The following is a 15,599-nucleotide window of genomic DNA, read 5'->3' as shown; positions in this document are numbered from 1 at the left end:
GCGAGATCTAGACTGAATTCTTGGCTCCTGGCTTCAGCCTGCTCAGCCCCAGTGATTGTGGGTATTTGCAAAATGAACCAGCAGACAGGAGATCAGTATGCCTGTCTATATGTTCCTTCTTCAAATAAATAAACCTTTTTTAAAAGTTGACTAGGTGATAAAACATCAACATATTTCTTGAAATCTTTTTAATTTCAAGAGACTTTTTTTTAGATGAAGGGAAATACAGAGTACTTTGTATCTTAAAGCAAAATGTTCCTGAAAGTTTGAACTGATGCCTTTTCTTCTCTTTTCATTCAAATTATAGAAGTATTTATATAGAAATCATTCAACTGAAACTAGAACACACTTATCATTGTATTATTCTTTTAAAATGCCTTTTGTGGTCCTAGCTACTTAAAGGCATCCATATTTGTTTGATTTACTAAGAAAATGAAGGGAACAATTTTGGTTTATCTTAAATAAATTGCAGTTTTGTGTGAAATAAGCCTTTATTGTATTGCCATTTTTCATTTTTCTTTGTATGTTTATTATCTTGTTTTGTACATGTCTTACCTCTAATCTTCCTTGGAATATAGCAAGATATAAATGAGTAACTGATATATTAGAAGGCCTACAAAAGAACTCAGATTTAAAAAAAATAATCTTCCATAAATCTTGGTCCATAAATACTCTTTTGTTTCTGTTGTAAGTTTAATAATCTTATTTGAGAAAATTAAGGAAAACTCTTCAACTGAAGATAATACAAAACTATACCAGAATGGCTGTAGAAACGGTTAAAGCATTGTATTTTGATGATGATGATGATGGTGGTGGTGGTGGTGGTGGTGATGATGAAGGTGGTTTATGGGGTAAGTGTGAAATTATATTCTACAAGACCTTTGTACCACCAGTAAATGGTTCTGTCATCTGTTTCTTGATTCACTGCCAACAACCAAAATTGAATGGGTAAAATAAGGTAATAAAAAATGAAGTATATTTGTATTAAGCCTGTTGAATGATCAAAGTAGGGAAAAGAAGCAAAGATGAAAGAGAAGATGGGCATTAGATAAGATAGGTGTTACAGAGGATGTGTTTTCTCTCTCTTATTTTCCAAAACATAGAAAACATTTATGGAGCCCCTATGTCATTAATTTATTTCTAGTTCAGATACCTACAGAGAAAAGATTGACCAGGATCTCTGCAACTCAAAACATACTCTGCATCATTCTTGTTATGTGACACAGTCTACTAAGAAGACAAGACTTATTTTCTCTAAACTTCCCCATAAATTTTAAAAATATTACAGTTTCCAAACTGTGCTAATTCACTGTCTCTTGGTAGAGTAGCATAACTCAATATTATAAAAGCAAATAAAACCTGGATAAAAAGTTGAACTCAGGTTGATTTTTAATGCAGTTACTGGATTTGTGCAGACTTCACCACATGGGAAGATTTTAATAGACTATGTACTGTTAACACAAAGGAATCCTCTTAGAATCAGCAAATGCTAGATAGAGATCTACTGATTTGAAGAGAGAAGAGAACTTGGGTTTCATGCAGATATTGCTTCTAGACTAATTTCACTGTCAGATATTATAAGAAGATAAAGATATATGAGAAGAAGAAAATGTCAAGACTTTCTTCAGTAGTATTTCACCTTACTGTAGGAGTGAAAAATCCCCATTCCATGGAAATTTGGTTTGAATTTTAACAAGACAAATCAGCCTATTCTTTTAACAGGGAAATGGGAGTCAACAATTTCTTCTACCAAATCAAATGGCTCATAAAAACAGAATTATCAAGGTGGTCAGAGAGAAAATTTGGTAAAATTTTTAAAGATGTATTTATTTACTTGAGAGGAAGAGTTAGAGAGAGAGAGACAGAGAAGTCCTTCATCTTCTGGTTTACTCCCCAGATGGCCACAACATCAGGAGCTGGGCCGATCCAAAGCCAGGACCAAGGAGCTTCTTCCAGGTCTCCCATGCAGATGCAGGGGCTCAAGCTCTTGGGCCATCTTCTGCTGCTTTCCCAGGCCATCAGCAGAGAGCTGGATAGGAAGTGACATAGCCAGGACTTGAATAGGCTCCCAAATGGGATGCTGGCACCATAGGCAGATGCTTAACCTACTTTGCCACAGCGCTGTCCCCAAGTTAGGTAAATTAAGTCAGGAAAATTCCTCTGCACCATTTATTCACTTAGGAGTAAACCGGTATTTATTGAACAGGCATAAATGATGCTGTGGAAGAACACAAAGTATCAGTCCCCACAATGTGAAGGAAGGGCACAGTCCTTGCTTTCAGGCTCTGCAATCAGCGCTTCAGGCACTGATTTTAGCAGTGACCTGAACATGTTTATTAATGATTTAAATCCCTTATGATTGCTACATATTTACTTATATTCTTAGGAAGCTTTTTTTTTTCTTATGTGGCTTTGTTTGTTTATTGTTTTTTGCCTATCTGGGCTACTGTTTACTTTGGACACCATGAGAAACTAGGACTTGAAATCTTCAGAATGCCTTTTCATCTCTAACATAATATATACATTATAGTTTATCATAGTATACCACAATATAATTCAATGATTCTTGTCTATACAGAGTACCAAGTTTAATTCTATCCAAGAATACTTTATTGCTAAAACATACTTTGTGTAAATATGGCCCTTGTATATAATAATATTTCATTGTTTCTTCAACAATTTCCTATTGGATAATCATTGCACCCTAGATCCTATTTAAGTGTTATGATATCACTAGGCTCATTGACCTTAGAATTCAGTGACCTCTATTACAGTAACATGCATAAGTTTTAGAAGATCTCACACAGGAATCCAGGCATCATCTATTTCCAGTCTTATTTTTAAAACAATTCACCTTTTTAATTTTTTTTAAAATGAACTCACGATTTTTTGCCCCAGAGTAACATGCTAAGGCACCATGAGACTCTTATGAGGATAAGTGAAACTCCGAAGCATCTTACATAGCAACAGAAGCAATTCCACTGGGTTAAAAAGAACAAGGGCCATGAGACAGTGAGAAAAAAAGCAAGGAGGATGAAAAATTATAGATAAGCTAGCCAGAGAAAAAAGTCACTACCGTGTAATTATCTGTTCCTAAGGATGTGGTCCCTGGGGTTTCGGAGAGACTTGTTTGAGGCATGTTTGTCTGCGGGATTGGCTGAAGTTGTAGGTGGGGATGGGAGGACAAAGAAAGATAAATCTCTTTTGGGAACAAACTCAGGGAAAACTGCTCTGTGAAATCTTCCAGCTCCTGAACACTTCTAATTGTCTACTGGCGTATATTGCTGGCAGCTAGAGAATTTACATACATCTTTGAAGAAGCAAGCAAGCAAATAAACCAACCAAGTCCTGTTGATATTTTCCCATGAGAACAATAGGAGAGGGTTATGGCCAAGATACAATTTCACCTATGAGCCGGAAGGGACCCTGCTTCAAGAAAGTTTCAAGGCCGGCGCCGCAGCTCACTAGGCTAATCCTCTGCCTTGTGGCGCCGGCACACCGGGTTCTAGTCCCAGTCAGGGCGCCGGATTCTGTCCCGGTTGCCCCTCTTCCAGGCCAGCTCTCTGCTGTGGCCAGGGAATGCAGTGGAGGATGGCCCAAGTCCTTGGGCCCTGCACCCCATGGGAGACCAGGAGAAATACCTGGCTCCTGCCATCGGATCAGCGCGCTGCGCCAGCCGCAGCGCGCTGGCCGCGGCGGCCATAGGAGGGTGAACCAACGGCAAAGGAAGACCTTTCTCTCTGTCTCTCTCTCTCACTGTTCACTCTGCCTGTCAAAAAAAAAAAAAAAAAAAAAAAAGTTTCATCAACCTCACCTCAAGACAAGTGGGAATCTATTCTTATACTCTAACATTTCCCTCCATGCCTTGCTCTTGCCCCTTGGCAAATTCTATACAGCCTGTTGTATTTTAATTACATTTTCTGTTAGTTTCCATTATTGATTTCCCAATAAGAAATGGAAAATGTTGACTATACTCTCATGGTTGAACAATGATAATAGAGAAATATAGCTAAATTCCTGAAAAACGAGTCCTGTTACTTTTTTTTCATTCTGAAGTTACCCAGATGATTTAAAGGCACTAATGAGACAACACCTTGTATTTAACCTAAACTATTTCTATAAAGAGGTTCAGTGAATTCTTCCAATCCCTTTTTGCTTGGAAGGCCTGAGTCAGGCTCTGAAAATTTAGTGGTTGGCCAAGTCCAGCTTTCCTGAAGACTTTCTTCCTTACTGCCACTCCCACTGCAAGACCAAGCATATTTTCTTTAAGGTAATTGCTTACTTTCCTCATGTATTCACTTGGGATCATATTAAAAATGCCCTAGATTCTTTCTTATTTTCTGAAATATATCTAATTATGCTCCATATTCTATTTTCGTGGTTTTCCATACCCTTCCCTCCCTCCCCAGTTCTGTATTTAACTAGCACAACTTGTTACTACATATCTTGGTTTTAGATGAACATAGTCATGGTTAGATTTCTTTCTTTCTGCTAGAGTGGACTGGTGTTGGTAGGGAGAATGAAAGAGAAATATTAACTTCAGTGCCTATTTAATAAGCACAAATTTATTGAAGGCCTAGTATGAGCCAGAGACCAGGCCAGTTACACAGTTATATGGCAAAGAAGGCAGATATGGACCCTTACATAACAGTGATATATCCCATCACATGGGAAGTCCTGTAGATTTAAATAACAGGAATACCTAACTCAACTTACAGGGTCAGAGGGAAAAAAATCTGGTTTGGTGAGATCTAAGTTGAAATCTGAAAGATTAGAATGAGTTTCCCAGGTAACTATGGCCGGCCATAGAAAGAGGAGTATTTATGGAAGAAGGAACAGCAGAAGTGCGAGTCAGGAGATTAGAACCCAGTGACATGGCTCCACTTTTTTTCTGCCTTATTTTTCATGCGAACTGAAGAATCTGGGAGAATATACGCCAATACCCATTATTTTATTAGGAAGGGAAATATCCTTCTATGTAATATATAAATGATGTCCCCAAGTTAGAGGATAATTCCCTGTGAATTTTGGGATCAAATTACAACCATTTTGGAGGGACTAATGGTCAAAGGACCACAACAACTATCGATTCAGGAAAATTCAACAAAGCTCCTAAGACAGAGACTGAAAAAGAGTAGGTGGGACCAGTGGGTGGGGAAAAAACTCAACTGGTGAGCAAGGGGTTGATCAGCTGGAATGTACAAACCATGTGAAGATATTTGAATATGATGTTAAGAAGAACAAGAAGGCAGAGTTTTATGGTGCCTTATGTTGCCTCATCTGGAAAAGTGCAAGAGTTGCTCTCCATCATCTCCCCCTCCTCCCTCCTCCTCTTTCTCCCCATTCTTCATCCTCCTACTCATCTTCCTCCTTTTTCTTCCTCCTCCTTCTCTTCTTCTGTAAAGATTTATTTGCTTGAAGAGCAGAGTGAAAGAAAGGAAAGGAGTGATACACACAAATATAGAGTTTTCCCACACACTGACTAACTACACAAATGCTGGCAGCAGCCAGAGCTGAGCTAAGACAAAGTCAGGAGCCAGGAACTCCACCCAAATCTCCCACACGGATGGCAGGAACTCAAGTACTTGAGCCATCATGTCCTGCCTTTTAGGCAGGTTAGCAGGAAGCTGGATTGAAAAGGTGGGACCCAGGCACTTTGGTATGGGATGCATGTATCCTAAACTGTTGCTTCACCTACTGCACAATACCCACTCCACCATACCTTTTGCTTTCCACTACATACTTTTGATCTCCACCACACTGAGAATAATAATAATAATAATAAAAAAACTCTATTGAAATGAAGTAGCACAATACTCTGCCTTAGTCCAGTATTTATTTGTTTGTTTGTTTATTTTTCCCAGAAAACTTTTATTTAAGTAATACAAAGTTCATGCATCTCCTAAGTACAATTTTAGCAACATAATGATTCTTCTCACTCTACCCTCCCTCTTATCCACACTCCCACCCTTCTTCCTCCTCCATCTCCTATTCCCATTCTTATTTTTCACTAAGACCTTTTTTTTCAATTAACTTTATACACATAAGATTAAACCTACACTAAGTACAGAGTTCAACAAATAGTATTATAAAAAACTCTAGCCCAGTTTTATGAGAAATAATCCCACGAACAATTCTAGCTTGCCTTGATTAGGACAAAAGCACATTTAAATTATCATCAAAATATTTTCTCAGCATGTAACTGTGGGCAGTGCTTAAGGGAGTATCACACAGGAAAAAAAAATAGTCCCCTGGGATCCACTGTGAAAACTTATTTCCTATTCTGCTCATGATCTTTTAGAAATTGCCTTAATTCCTCTGTCTTTTCCAACCTACGTTCTCTGCTTGGGAACTGGAAATCCAACTTAATTTCTCTTTTGAATGGTATCAAGAGATGCCAAAGGAAGGTGTTGCAACATCCCAGCTGAAAGCCATTTTCTTCTCACCTCAACAGGACCCCAGGGTATGAAGTAATTATGATCTGAAAGGGACAACTAGAGGACTTGGTTTCTCTTGGATAATAACTTCTTTTCAGGACTCTACTTTGCCAACCACATCCAGACTTATGCATCCAGAAGACTGCCTTAGATAAGTCTGGATATCTCTTTAAGAGACAATATAACCCTTTTTGTTGAGGCACCAATTTCTTTATAATTAAGTCAGCATTAAAGAGATTTCTCACCATTTTCCCTCTAAAGCTGCAGAGGGGATGACTAAGTTTTGCCTGAAGTAGGTTCAGCAGACTCAGGGGTGAGCATGAGGACAGTATCCCACAGAAAATGGTCTGGTATGAGAAGGAAAGAAAGACATCACTCCCACGGTCCCCCTTACAGAATTAAGGGCCTGGACTTGAATTTCTGAATTCTGTTCCTTAGGACAGCTCAGATGTTACTGTTATTTTGTCTTGGTTGCTAATTGGTCCTAAAATATGTATTGTCCTCTCTCCTCCTCCCCCAAGGCACTCTCAATGCAGTAGTGTTCATGTCTTGATTGACTCCTTTTCTTATTGATAAGATAAAGTAATCCTTATCTGTTCCTGTGCATGACAACAGCCTTTTCCCTTTTAGTCCCAGGAAAAATATGATTGAATTGAAGAAAAAAAGAAAGATTTTATTTCTAAGACAAATTAGGACTCTAATAGTCTCCTTTTATTTGTGCTTTAATTTTATGTGGTTTGGGTTGCTCATGGTCAAACAAAATAGAAACTATCAAATGAGGAGCCAGTATTGTGGTGTAGCTAATAAAGCCACTGCCTATGATGCTGGTATCCCATATGGGTACTTGTTCGTGTCCTGGCTGATCCACTTCTGATGCAGCTTCCTGCCAATTGCCTGGAAAAATAGCAGAAGATGGCTAAAGTGTTTGGGCCCCTGCCACTCATGTTGGAGACCTTAATGAAACTCCTGGCTCTGGGCTTCGGCCTGGCCCAGGGTTGGTCACTGTGGCCATCTGGGGAATGAACCAGCTAATAAAACACATCTCTGTCTCTTCCAATCTCTCCGTAACTCTGATTTTCTAAACAAATAAATAAATCTTCAAAAATATATTAAATAAAAATTGGAGAGATTAGCAATTCATAGGGTTTTTTAATTTTTTTTAACTTTTATTTAATGAATATACATACCTCTCTGAATAGTGTCATGACATTTGTGAGCATTCTGCTGTCTTATTCAGGACATGTATCCACCCTGCATATGCTGCCTATCTGCTAGTCAATGAGAAGACATCTCGGTTATCAGACTATCATAAAATTGCAATGGTTATGTCCAAGCAAGTCCTGTTTTACTTAATCATGGTCCCAAAGCAAAAGAGTAATGATAGTGGAAATTTTGTTACGATATATTGGGTTTTTTTCTTTTACTTTACTTTTTTTTTTTTTTTTATTTGACAGGTAGAGTTATAGACAGTTAGAGAGAGAGACAGAGAGAAAGGTCTTCCTTCTGTTGGTTCACTCCCCAAATGGCTACTACAAGCCGGCGCTGCGCCAATCCGAAGCCAGGAACCAGGTGCTTCTTCCTGGTCTCCCGTGTGGGTGCAGGGGCCCAAGCACCTGGGCCATCCTCCACTGCCTTCCCAGGCCACAGCAGAGAGCTGGACTAGAAGAGGAGCAAACGGGACTAGAACCTGGCACCCACGTGGGATGCTGGTGCTGCAGGCAGAGGATTAACCAAGTGAGCCACGGCACCGGCCCCACAATATATTGTTAAAACTGTTCTATTTTACATTTCTTGTTGTTAATTTCTTACTGTCCTTAATTTATAAGTTAAGCTTTTTCATATGTATATATTTATATATATCATTAATCATATCATATATATGAGAGAACATTATCTATATAGGGCTCAATACTATCCATAGTTTCAGAGATTCATTAGGAGGTCTTAGGACATATCCTTTACAGATAAGAACAATCATAATTTTTTATAGAACTATACAGATGGAAAATATATTAACTAAGTGCAATATGGTCTCATATTATCTGTCATCTAATCCTTCCAAAAATTTGTCTTTGAGATTTTGGACATGTGCAGAGACCATCAACAATCATAAAAACAAGACAGGAGAGGACTCCCTATCTGTATTTCTCCACCATGACTTGTCACTCTAAATTGTGATTTGCTTTGAATTTGTCTTTCTAACCCATTAGATAGGCTTCTATAAGGACAGAGCTGAGATCAAATTCTTGCCCTTTATACCCTGCACAAAATTCAGTGTCTGGCACATAGAAAGTACTCAAAAATATGTGTTGGATACACACATGACTGGATACCAAAAAACAAAAGGCATTACTCAAAACAACTGTTTTCAGTGTGTCATTTTCCATTTCAGAAAAGTTCCACTGCCTTTGCCTGCAGTGTCACAACTGAGCTTGGCAGAAACTATACACTCTAGTCCTAACAAATGGCAGAGACAGTGATGAAGAAGAGCCTCTTTATGCAACAGCCTGCTCACTGTCTGAGAGAACAGCTGTCCAGGAAAGGGCAGGATGAGATTTTGTCTCTATTACTAGCTTAGTGACCTTGGGCAAGTCCCTGAATATAACCATCTTCAATTGTCTTTTTGTAAGAGAAGAGCTGGACAAAGGGATTCCTAATCGGGGGATAATATATTCAGATTCACAGATGAATATCAAGGCAAGTTTGTGAACTTCCTGAAGTTGTATGAAAAAAAAGTTATGTTATGGCTGTAAGACTGTGTGTATTTATGCTTTTCTTTTGAGAATAAAAGGTTTGTCTCTTCCATTAAGTTCTTGGAAAGGGAAAGTTAAGAAATGCTTAAAAACATAAATTTGGTGGCTTTGCCTTCTATAAAATGTCTGCACTTCTAAGAAAATTTCTCAAAATGTGCTAGCTCACAACATTTTCTTTTTTCTCTGAGTTTTCATTTTCCCCCCTGATCATTCACTATATTCTGACACTTTAAATATCTATGTGCCTGAGTTAAACCTTATCCACATTATCTGAATCTAAAGTTAGGTCTCTCACTTCTCTAAATGCCACACAGGAATTGTTATATTCAGGCTCACAGTAAATATTTAATGGATATTATTTGTACATTTACTTTATCCCAGACCATTGGCTATTTTCCTTCAAATACTCTGTGCCTCCCAGGACCAGGGCCATAAATAAAATCTACTGCAAAGGTGCTCAGGAGGGACAGTAGAGGGAATGTTTGATAAGAATGTCCACATAAGGGCCAACAGGGGAAGATGATAGTCCAGGCATTTTCAGATATTGAGTGACAAGAAAGGGGCATGTAGTCCTTTCTCAAAAGCAACTGCATGAATCTGCAGTAGTAGCTCCATGAACAAAGGCCATTGGCTCAGACTCTAAAGAAGTCAAACATAAGGAGTGAAGGAAGAATTTGTTTTGCACACCTGTAGTATTTCCCATTTCTATTGTAACACATTACACAAACCTAGTGGCTTAAAGCAATATAAATTTATTATTGTACGGTGCATGATATCAGAGATCTAAGATAGATCTACAGAGCTGTGTTTCCTATGTAGGCCCCAGGGGAAAAGCCCTTTCATTGACTTTCCCAGCTTCTGGAGTTCAACTACATCATTTGGCTCCAGGCCCTCTTCTTCCATCATCAATGCCAGCAGCATAGCAGCTTCGAATCTCTTTCTGTCTGTCCTGCATGAGCCCCTGTCATCACCCTGACACTGTCTGACCCTGACACTTTCTGCATATCACATATAAGCATTTGTGATCACATGGGGCCCATATGGATATTCCAGAGCAGGCTCTAACTCAAGATCTTTACCATGGTCACATCTGCAGGGTCCATTTCATCATATGAGGCAACATTCACAGTTACTGGGATAAGGAGATAGACATATTTTAGAAGTCATTTTTCAGCCCAGGCTACCTCACACTTGATTATATTTATTTGTTTATGTTAACATAATTTGGTGGAAAAAGTCAAGTCACAGATACTATGTGCAGGGAAAGAGACAGCAGGAAGGGAATTTATGCAGTAATGTATATGAATAAGTTATAAGAAAAGAGGGAAGAAATATCTACCTGTATCTGAGGGGAACATCAAGTTTTTAACAAGCCACCACTTGCTCCTGAGAGGCATAAGAAAAAAAGAGTCACCTCTCCCTAGTAGTTTATCATTTCTACACTATTTATGCAAAAGCATGTATAATTAGAAGGCTTTTCAAAAACTAACACAAGATTTTCTTATACTATAGCACATACTGATTGTAAATATAATAATAATACAATAGCTTTGCATTAGAGCTAAGCCAAATGAGAACTGTCTGCAATCGCCATTCTCGTATTCCATTTGTGGCGCTATACCATAATACATGAGATTGGGTCATAAAGAATAGAAATTTATTCCTCACAGTAATGGAGGCTCAAAAACCCAAGATCAAAGTGCTAGCATCTGGTGCAGGCCTTCTGACTGCATCCACTCGTGGGAGCAGGCAACAAATTCTCTGTCCTCACCTTTTCAGAGAAAGCCATATCTATGTCTGCAAGTTCATCTTTTTAATAAAAAAAATTATGTACTTATTTTTTATTTGAAGAAGACAGAGAGTTAGAGATATCTTCCATATGCTGGTTCACTCCTCAAATGTCCACAAAAGCTGGGGTTGGGCCCAGCTGAAGCTGGGAGCCCTGCCAACAGGGACCCAACCACTGAGCCATCACCTGCTGCTTCCCAGGGTCTGAGAAGCACTGCTGGGGCTCAAACTCAGGCACACAGATGTGACATGTTTTGCCCAGTGTGCCAAGCACCCACCTGTTATAAGTTCTTTTTTTTTTTTTTTTTTGACAGGCAGAGTGGACAGTGAGAGAGAGAGAAGAGAGAAAGGTCTTCCTATGCAGTTGGTTCACCCTCCAATGGCCACCACGGCTGGCGCGCTGCGGTCAGCGCACCGCCCTGATCCGAAGGCAGGAGCCAGATGCTTCTCCTGGTCTCCCATGGGGTGCAGGGCCCAAGCACTTGGGCCATCCTCCACTGCCTTCCCGGGCCACAGCAGAGAGCTGGCCTGGAAGAGTGGAAGAGGGGCAACCGGGACAGAATCCAGTGCCCCGACCGGGACTAGAACCCGGTGTGCTGGCGCCGCTAGGTGGAGGATTAGCCTATTGAGCTGCGGCGCCGGCCTATAAGTTCTTTTAATAACAGCATTAATCTGTTCATGAAGCTTCCAAACTCATGACCAAAACACCTCCCAGAAGTCCCACACACTTACTCTGCCACACTAAGAGATCAAGTTTCCAATACATGAATTTTGGTAGACACATTCAGACCACCATAGATACTGATAATTTCCTGGGACAGGAATGTGTACTGTGCCAAAGGGGGCAAAGTGTGAAGTGGGGAGAAGGTGGGTCAAGTGTATACTAGATGGCCAAAGGGACATGTATGCTTCCTGTGTGCTTTGGCTTCCCCTTAAAGCAATGCTGGGCCCAGTAAGCTTGCTGGAGGCTATTGAGATGAATTCTGCTTAATCCAGAGAGTGAAAGATGACTCAAGTCAGGCCTTAACAAACTAAACATCCTTCCTTCTAGTATTGTATTATATCATTCCTTAATTAACTCGTTAATTAACCTACTACCCACCGTTGGACAGGAATAAATTGGCCTAGATCAGCCCCAGCACTTAATAATGCATTGGTCCAAATTGGGCCTCTGTGTATAGTGAGCTACAACCCAGTTTAGTGGGCAAGAGGGTTGTAATCACATCTCAGAGTATATTCTTGTGGCTAGGCAGCTGAGCCTCAACCAATCACAGGCTGAAAGCTGCCAAAATATGCCCAAATGAACCAAACACCAAGCTAACACCATTAGGTAATCTCTGTATGTCATATCCTGTCTTTCTGGTTATAAAAGTTATATGAGTTATAAAAGTCGCTTACCACATTGGTTGGTTTGGCACCATCTTTGGTCTGGAATACTGTCCAGTTCTAGAAACTTTTCTTTTTCTTGCTCAAATAAACTTCATGAAATTTAACTGATCTTAGTTTTTCTTTTAATTACTGTGCAAGGTTACAGGTATACATTGGTGAGTGAGTCATAGTTTCTTCCTTGTAGATACCTTGGAGGTTCTGTTACTGAGAAAGGTGGGACCTTGATGTCCACACTCAAAGTGACAAAGTTTATATTTTTGAGGCTTTAGGAAGATGTTAAAAAGACCATAGAAATTAGATCAGCCAATTATTTTTGGCCTTCTTTCTATAGGATATGTTTGAAGAAAAATGTACAAATGATTGGAAATGATCACTTGGTTCAGTTGGACAGTGACAGGATAAAGGGCAGAGGTTGAGCAACGTGGTGCTAGATAAGCAAGAGCAATGCAGCATGTTTTCATTGTAGAAGTGCATAACAACACTTCAAGAAGAGAGAACTCTTATGGGCACTCGGCCTAGCCATTAGCACACCCACATCCCACACCGGAATCCATGGGTTCCATTCCCAGCTCCAACTCCTGATTCCAGTGATGGCGCAGGTAATTGTTTTCCTGCCTCCCAGGTGGGAGTCCTGGAACGAGTTCTCAGCTCTCAAGTTTCAGTCTTGCTGGAGGGCCACGGTGAGCTTTTGGGGAGTGAACTAGCAGATGTGAGCATGCTCTCTCAAAAACTTTTTTTGAAAAGATTAAAGAAAAAAAAAAAAACAACAGAAAATCCTATCATACAAACCTGATGACGGGTTGTATGTAGCACATCTCACAACTCTGTCGACAGTCAAATCACTGTGATGATCAGCAGTTAGATGAGAACCATGGCATTGTTTGAACTGAGTCAAGATTCCCGTGTCCTTCCTTGTTCTCTGGGACGGTGTCAGCCCCTGTGAAGGAATGTAAATCTCAGACACTCTTCAGCACCTTAAACAGCAATTTATTTAGGGTGTGCCTTGGGGAAACTAAAAGTGAACAAAGTAGCCTTCTCTTCTGTCTTTTTGAAAGTTAAGGAACCTGCAATCAGGAGAATGTGGTTTATGTAGCTGACTTATGTCCTCATCGTTTGTATATGTTATTCACAGAAGGATCAGACGCAGCTCAGGAGCTGTCTGGCTCCTGGAAACAGCTCTCAGGAGCTCTTTCCTTTCTGCTGTTTATTTCTCAGACCTAGCATTGATAGCACCCATTTTAGGATGAAGGATTCTAGAGTGATGGCTGTGGAAACTCTTAGGTCTAGAAAAGTTAAAGAAGCCTTAGTTGGTTGACAAAAGTCAACTCTCCAGGGCCCTTTAGTATTTCCCTCATACTGCTACTGCCAGCTAAGAAGGAGAGCAAACACAGGGGTGGAGGTGGAGGAGAAACAGGGCAGGAGAGTGATGGGAGCCAGGAAGGAGTCAGCAGCATGGGAAGATTCATGAGAATGCAGATATCGGGAGAGGAGGGTGGATGTGGCTACACAGCCATGGCATGCTCTGCCTTCATGTGCTTGGGACACCACACCATACACATAAAGTATTTGTCCACACCAAGGTGCTGTTGTGAGGAGGGAGAGCCAGCCTGCCTGCTTGAGTTCTCCTCCCTGATCTCAGAGAAGAAACTTGGAGCCCCAGTCTAAAATAAGGAATTTGGCCATACTTAACTGACTGTACAGGTTTCCTGTGGGGGAATAAGTTAAGAATACGGCCCATTTAAAACAGTGCTTCGCACACAACTTTTGCAATATCAGTGTTAGTTATTACTTTGACAGCAGAGTTGACCATATACTGATATTTTTATTTTTTATGGTGCTCCATGATATTCAGTTGTTTTAAAATAGAGATCAACTGCTGGGGGTCTCAGTATTCATGGAAGAAAGGTAATAAAGGTTCCCTTCAAAAGAAATAAAATTCAAAATAAAACCCCAACAAGTGAAATGGTTTTACCATTCCCGCAAATTTTTATTTTGGGGTTCACTAGAATTTGTTTCCTTTGTTTCTAGGGGAGGAGAGATGGGAGGCCTTAAAATTCAGTTAGTTAATAATTTTCAAAAATTATTTTAGACTGCCACAAAAATATATTTTTAACATTAGATAGAGTGGGTTCTACATCTTCAACCAGAATGTGCTTATAATTACTTCGGATTTTCTTGTGTTGTATGGATAATTGATTCCATTGTTATAATTCAATTTTATTTCATTTATATACAACTTTATTTCAAGTCCTCTGCCCATGTTCTCATTAACTGAAGATTTTGCAAGAGAAAGTACAAATCTACAGCAAAGCCAGCACATTTTATAACAAACAGATGACTTGGAGCTGTTTGTGGTCATTTGTGAAGGAATATTTTCCCCTACTGGACTTCTAACCAGCCACAAAAATCTATGCTCATTTCACAAACATTACAATGAAGATAAGCAACACCATTATTCACATTGCTCTTCCAGTCACCACAAGTGGATCTCAGCCATTAGGATGCACTCAGAAGTTCCTCTTCCCCATATCAGAGCAGCATAAATGTGGCTATTGCACCAGTGTGCCTGGCTACATTTGGGAATATTTACAGCAAATCAGATTATCTCTGATTCAGTTGGTGTTAATGGAGATAACAGCCAGATCTGATGCATCGTGGTTTATTTGTGACTGTCCTTCTCTACCAGATGATAAACTACCTTACTCAGAGATGGTGTTTCATTCATGATTGTGTGCCAAGCCTAGAAAAGAGCCAGTCATGTAACAGGCATGCAACAAGTATTTGATGAATGGAAAAACCACCAAAATAAAAACTACAACTTTAAGAACAGAATGCTCATGTTAAAATAACACATCAAAAAGAAGGAAAGCAACTGTAAGAGTTTCATGAGTCTTAGTGGATGAGGTCATTTTAAAAAATTCCTTCTAATAAAAATAATTCCCTGGGTTATTTCTAAGTTTAAAACACATTCCCTGTAACACTAGACTGTTCTAAGCAACTATTCCTGGAAAAGATTAATAGAGGCTAGAGAGACACAGTCAAATTCTTTCTTGGAATTTGAAAACCACCTTTTAGTATTTAAGGAGGCATTCATCATGATCACTAATCAGTAGAAAGGAATCAGAATGCTTGGAAGGAGTGTTTACTAAGGCAAAATGTCACAGAAGAGAAGGCATACCTGCCCAAGGCTGAAGAAACACTTCTTTTTGTTTCTAGAAAAATACCATTGACC

The sequence above is a fragment of the Oryctolagus cuniculus genome, chromosome 3 (genome assembly GCF_051225735.1).
Source record: "Oryctolagus cuniculus isolate XC-2025 breed Fujian yellow rabbit chromosome 3, ASM5122573v1, whole genome shotgun sequence".
Taxonomy (NCBI): Eukaryota; Metazoa; Chordata; class Mammalia; order Lagomorpha; family Leporidae; genus Oryctolagus; species Oryctolagus cuniculus.
The sequence above is the reverse complement of the archived record's forward strand: the minus strand, read 5'-3'. Positions refer to the sequence as shown.